Consider the following 7,254-nt stretch of genomic DNA (forward strand, 5'->3'; position numbering starts at 1 on the left):
GAATGCAATTGAAAAAGAGATGGGATGGTGAGTTTATAGGTAAAGGATAAAGGCAAGGGTGTACGATCGAGTTAGCCAAACAGTAAAACTGAGAGGGAAGTGCAATAATATAGTGTTTTGAGTAATAATTAAACTGAGAGAGGTGAATGGTACGGGAGTGGAGGGGACTGAGAAGAGTTGTTGTCTGGTAGCTTTATAAGCTAATAAAATGGCAAAATACCAGTCAGCATCTGCAGTCCACATTGTCGTCAGATGCAAATGGAGATCTGTACATGCGTTGCCAAGAAATATATTAGGAGAATTATTCCAAAACGGAAAGATCTTAAAAAAATTAATTGGTAAGAAAAAAATGAATCGATAGATGATGTCGTCTTGGTGACGGATCAAGCATAAGTTTTAGAAGCATTGGTGTTTATGCTCCCTAAAGTGTCCCGATGCTTAAGTTAGGAAAAGGTCCAATGAGAGTAGGAAAGCAAGCTGGCTTAAAGAGCAAGAAATTGTAAGTGTATACGATCAAGATGAGGGTCGTATTTGGGTAGCTATACCAAGCAGTCGAGCTGCCTAGATGGTTGGCCAAAGCACGCATCATCAGTTGCTTGTCTGACCGTACCGGTGCCCTAGCCTACCCAATTTGCTTAGTGGTCAGTTTCTTGGCCTTAGGGTCCTTCTTGGCAAGATCGTCAGGTCTTTATAGCTATTTGTTGTTTCAGGTGTTCCGTCTCCCTAGTTGACAGTCAGACGAGTTGGATGTTTAAGGCCTTGTGGGTTTCGACTTTCTTTCGGCTTGAGCCAGCTAATGTTTGGTAGTGACTAGTTAATAAGGAGAACAATCGTTCCCCTTTGATTCGGAGGCTAGTTATAAAGTAGCCAAACGAGGACCTAGAATTATGGGTTAGAAGCGTTGGAGATGAGATAATCTAAAAAGTAAAATATATTGGCCATTTTAGCTTCGACCTCTAGAGGGGTGTCCTTATGGCTTTGCGTGGTATCATCAGTTAGATTGACAAAATGGGTAGTTTTAGGGTAGTTTTCGAGCCTTAAAGTGATACGCGGAGCAAGTTTTGGGTTGTTGTGGAACCTTTAGATGCTGCATAGATTAGGTTTCGAAGCTACTTTGGAGCCTTAATGTGCTACATGAAGTAGTTTTTGAGGGTTTATTATTATTATTTTTTATCTTTAATGTGCTATAAGGAACATGTGGGGCTTTGGATATTTAATGAGTTGCACAGAGCAAGTTTTGAACCTATTTTAGAGCCTAATGTGCTGCACCGAGTAGGTTGTGGGGTTGCTTTAGAGCCTTAGTGTGCTACATGAAACAAGTTTTGAGGCTACTTTGGAGCCTTAATGTGTTGCGTGGAGCAGGGTTTAGGCTGCTGTGAAGCTTTAATTGCTACACCGGGTAAGTTTTGAGTGTGCTGGTTATAAATGGTTTTTGTTTTTAGGGAAGTGGAAACTAATGAGTGCGCATCATGATTATATTTTAGGTCTCGCATTTCACTTGTTTCTTAGGTGAATTTACCTGATTGCATAGCATTTTAGTTAGTTTTGCATTTTCATCCCATGAATTTCATTTCTATTTTTCATGTTTTTATTGCTATTTTACTACTTTTAGTTAGTTTTTATTTGTAATGACTGGTTTAATGGAGTTTAGAAAGAGTATCTGTAGATGCGAAAAAGCAATAAGATTGAGCGAAAGAAGTTGAAAATGTGCAGCAGAGGAAGACCACGAGATTTGCAACGTTGCAGCGCCCCAAGCTTTTGTGATTTCGGTCATGCTTCATTTTCTTGAAACATGTTTTGGTCTTTTCGCATCTAGACAAGTTCCTAAGAACACATTTATATACATAGTTTTATCAGAATAAAAAGGGAGGGAGCATTAGGATAGTAGACATAATCATTTTTACTTATCTTTTCATTGTTCTTATTTTATGACTGATTCATTGTGGGACTTCAATCAACTCTAAAATTTGGTATTGAAGAAACTTCTGCTTCATTGGAACAAGATTTCTAATCTCTCTTTATTTTTATTTTTACTCTATCTACTGTTTTAATTATGTATTTATTAATGTTTGAAGTTTATTTGAATTTCCATACAAAAAAAACTTTAAAATGATTAGGGAATTGTAAGTTAATGGATGATGGTAATTAAAATAGACTAATGATTGGTTTAAATGTTGATGGATTAGCTATTCAATTTATAACTAGTAAATAATTTTATATGAAAAATATTAGAAGAGATTGTGACCAGACGTTGATCGGACTCTAATAATTTGATTGAAAAATTACCAACCCAGCTAAAATATTTACCATCTAATAGGTCTACCTATGAGATATACACAAACTTAGATATTTTCTAAAGACCTATAAGCTATATATCAACTCAATTACCTATACCTTAATATCCATTCGCATTAAAACTTATAAATTTCACTATTAGTTGAAATAGAATAGTAAGTATATTATGTCACGTTCTTTATTTTAATTAAATTATATTTGTTTAGTCATTATGATTGTTGCTTTGACAGAGCATTACTTCAATCTGGATTTACCTAGATTTATTTTTTGTAACCTATATTTTGCTGATTAATAAAAATATCATTTTAGCGAGAAACTTGTTTCTTTTATCATGTCATACTTAGAAATAGATTTTAATATTTAATAGTATAAATTAATTATTAGTGTCTAAACAATTTCATTATTCTCTTTTAGAGTTGATATTCAAAATAATTCTCTCAATCAAGCTCTTTTATTGTAATTTTATTACTTAACAATGATCTCATCATATACTTGCGAGTTGTTGCAAAACTCATTTGTTACTTAACTCTGCAACTATTTTGCTCATTTCAATTTATATTTGACTGGTATTTTTACGGGATTCTGAGAGATTATATGTGCAGCAAATTAATATGAGATATTATTGATGATAATAAAATTATTATATGGATAAATCTAATTTACTTGTTAGGATCATCGTGTGATATGCAATCAAGCTAAAGTATTGTTAATGGGGGATTGACTTTTGCAAAAGAAGTTTTCAAAGTGTCATTCTTAAGGACGTTGAGCTAGTCCCTCAACAACGGAAGGTATTGTCTCCCGAGAGGGTTTTGCCCCTCCCCTTCACAAAGTGTTGTGTATGGTTCACAGAGGGGGAGCCTCAACTGTACGTGGATGTACAAGTTGTACTGATCGGCTGTTTAACGTCACAACAATACTGTGTAAGCGTATACTGTTGATGCAAGTATAGTAAACATATATGAGTCTGTTGGATATTGATCCCACGAGGATGATTGTCTTTTGTCTATCAATATCAGTGCAATAAATAGATAGAAACGAGATAAATTGTGAAAGTAGTTGTCGAAGCAATAACTTGAAAATAGTAAAATAAAATATGATAATGATAAACTGGGATCCCTAACATGAATATTCAATAGAATACTAAGTGCTCACAACGTATAAAAGGATAGGTGATTGTTGGTGCATTAAATTGCAATGAATATCTTACCAAGCTTAACTTCTATATTTAATCTAAGACTTAAACATGCAAATTAACCACACCTTCCGATGATGAGAATGAAACACTGTTAAAAACAAGTGGATTAGATTCTTCTAATCTTCAAGCAACTTCTGTTGTCATGCTTGTTAGCTTGAATTGTCTCTACACTTTCCAGTGTTAGTGACTGCAATAACACTTACATGCTAAAAACATTCAGACCCAAAGATTAAACAGTATAGAAGCAGGATTGAATAAAATAACATTTAACCCAGAAATCATGTGTACTTTCGTACAAACATGAAATAGAAATTAATCACCATCATTTAGAAAAGAAATATAAAAGAAACAAGTGGAGAATACTATTCCTAGACAATCTTGACTTGAATACTATTCCTACACAATCTTGACTTGAATCTCTCCATTCCCTCTTGTGTCGCACTTAAGGGTCCTCGTCAGGAGCTAATTTGCATTCCTTTCACATCAATTCACCCGTAGGAGACTTAAGCCGCCATAGCCGAAAAGCTTCAGATAGGTTGAAGAAGATAATACCCCCCAAAAAGCCTCCATTTTTTTCCTTTTCACGTGAATATTTATATTCTTCCAAATAGCACAGGTGTCCTTTCATCATAATCATGTTGCCTCTGTACGTACAAGTTGGTTATACCAGACTGGACAGCTCATATATTTTTGTTCTTATCCGGATAGCTGTCAGGTGCGATGACAATTCTAGGCACAATCTGGAAATACTTATGCAATGACATCGGTACCAAAACATGAAAAAATTAAGGATAAATAGACTAAGATCCACTGAGTTATAAAATGCAATTTACTGAACTAAAAATGCTAAAATATGTGCTAAAGATAACTAAATGGGGACAAATTAACCAATAAGTAGGGAGAAAACATATGTTCTTTCTAATACTACCAGGTACCAAATACCCCAACAGGTGACTTATATTCCATAGTTCAGGGGTTTGAATCCCACCAAGGGTGAGACGCACATATCATCTTTTAGTGGGTGGTCGTACGTACACATACAATCGAGATCTTTTGTGAACCGTACACAACTCTCCGTAGAGGGGGTAAAACCTTTCCATTAGGGACAATAGCTTCCATTGTTGAAAGATCGAGTCGATGTTCTCGAGGATGACACTTCAAAGTCTTTTCTCAGAGGAATTGATCCCCTCTCAACAAGTATGTATAGTTTTAATATTTTCATATTACCCAAGCTATAAAAGATAATTGATTTATTGACATTCATGTTATCAAAATGGTCGTCTTAAGCTAGAAGCACTGATAAATGCTAAAAATAACATGTTTTAACCTCATTCTTAATGCGTTTTTGGGTGATTACCTGATGTTAATTGTGCATTTTGTGCTCTTAATATTTTAAACTCATGTTTTAATGCTTAATAGAGCACTTAGGAGTAAAATGAGCCAAAAAACCAATAAAAATCGGAGCGTCGAAGCAAGTTGCAAGAGCTACACGAGCTGAATCATTCCACATGACCAGACCATACCGGCATGTGATAGGTCATGTTGATTTCACAGAATTGCATACCGAATTACGACAAAATCACAATTTTTAGGTTTTTCGGGTATTCTAAGATGTATATATGACAAAAATAAGAAGATGAGAGTGAGCCATCATAGAATATTCAAGAAAACAACTCAAAAAACACTATTGAAGTCGACTTTGAAACAAATTTCCGCCAAGATTGAAAATTTCCATTTGATTTCTTAGGAGGTTATTATGATTTTCTTTATTTCTTCCGATTATACTATATCTTGAATGTTTTTATTTTCAAGTATGAATTAATTTTCTAAATACCTAGGGGAAATGAACCCGGTGATGGATTCTATCATTTAATTTTTATTTTACGCAATAAATTCTTAGTTTCTTATTCTCAATTATATATGCTTAATTCTTGATTTATCTAAATTATTGATTCATGTTCAATCTGCTTAAATTGGTGGTTGAATAGACCCTGTTTAAGAGTAGATCTTGCGTAATTGAGGGAAGTTGCATGCAATCCTAAAATAGGACAACATAAATCTACCAGATTAGAGTAAAATATAATAAGAGAATCCATAGCCCAACTTAAGGCGATAATAAGGGTTTTAATTAGAAAGAAATTTCAATTAATCAACCTAGAGTCAGTTGCTCTTATGCTCGAAAGAGATATTTACATAATTTAAGGATTTCTACGGATCAAGATACTAAGTAAAAAAATTGTGTAATTTAGATTGATAGTGACTGATGTAATTTAGGTGAATTCTTTTCTAGGTATTGTTTTGCTTCTTAGTTGTTAATCGATTATTTTGTGTTATTTATTTATTTATCATGTTCATTAGTTAATTAAATTAGTTAAATTTAGATTTAATCAATCACTCGAATTGTTCGATTAAATAATAGAAATACAAGAATTACTAATATTTTTAGTCTTCGTGGGAACGATACCTTTGCTCACCATAGCTATACTATTAATTGATAGGTGTACTTGCCTTAATTAAATTTTTAGATAGTTTCGCGATGCACTAAGTTTTTGGTGCTGTTGTTGGGGACTAAAATATTAGAAAAACTTGATTTCTATTAATTTACCCTTTTTTATTTTTATTTTAATATTTTTATTTTTAATTTAATTTTTACATTCTAATTTTTTCTTTTATTTGATTCTTATAGGTTCTTTTCGTTTATGACTAGAAACAACCTGTTGGAGCCATTAGTTTTTAATAGTGAGATCGAAAAAAACTGCTCATAGAAATCACAAAGACGTTAGAGAAGCAAGGCAAGGTCAACAGATTTTCATAGACGATCAAGAGTAAAAGGACATTACTGTGGAGATGGATAATAATCTTGGTAATCAACAACTTCCTATACGTCCTACTCCTTGGACTATGTATGACTATGCTAAACCAACTCTGATTGGGGCTAAATTGAGTATTGTCAGACCGATCAAAAAATTTTGAGATTATGGTGCAACAATATTTTCAGTTTGATAGGTTGCAAGATAAAGATCCAAATACTAATTTAGCTAACTTTCTAGAGATTTGTGACACATTTAAGATCAATGACGTTATTGATGATGTCATACGCTTATAGTTGTTCCCATTCTCTTTTAGGAACAAGGCAAAATAGTGGTTGAATCCATTTCCACAGGGTTCCATCACCATTTGGGCTCAAATGACTGAAAAATTTATGTTAAAGTATTTTTCACTGGCCAAAATAGCTAAGTTGAGGAATGACATCTTTTCTTTTGCTCAATTTGAGTTTGAGACATTATACGATGCATGAGAGAGTTTTAAAGATCTTTTGAGAAAGTGTCCTCATCATGGATTACTTTGTGATTTCAAGTCCAAACATTTTACAATGGTTTGAATCACTCGATTAGATAGATAATTGATGTAGCAGCTGGTGGAACATTGAATAATAAAACACCTGAGGCAGCCCAAGAATTTATTGAAAAGATGACACTAAATAACTATCAGTGGCAAGTTATGAGAACAAAGTCTACTAAGGCAACCGACATTTTTAATATAGATGCAGTTGTTATGTTGGTAAGTTAAGTAGAAACACTGAGTAATGTTTGAGTTGTAGTAAACAGGTGAATCCAATAATGCAATGCGATACGACTGGAGTGGGAATGATCAATCCAAAATGTTTGCCCTTCAAGTCTAACATGGAGCATGAGCAAGTCAACTTTATAGGTGATAATTCTAGACCTTAAAATAACCCCTACAATAAAAGTTATAATCTGGGA

At 33.6% G+C, this 7,254-nt stretch overlaps 1 non-coding gene across 1 annotated transcript; it reads right to left on the reverse strand.

Annotated features, from left to right (window-relative positions):
* Positions 1-6,725: 6,725 nt before the first annotated feature.
* LOC128286032 (small nucleolar RNA R71) lies at positions 6,726-6,832 on the reverse strand. Its single transcript, XR_008276579.1, has one exon. It is a non-coding gene; the product is annotated as a small nucleolar RNA R71 (small nucleolar RNA).
* Positions 6,833-7,254: the final 422 nt, after the last annotated feature.

This window comes from Gossypium arboreum, chromosome 12 (assembly GCF_025698485.1).
Source record: "Gossypium arboreum isolate Shixiya-1 chromosome 12, ASM2569848v2, whole genome shotgun sequence".
Taxonomy (NCBI): domain Eukaryota; kingdom Viridiplantae; phylum Streptophyta; class Magnoliopsida; order Malvales; family Malvaceae; genus Gossypium; species Gossypium arboreum.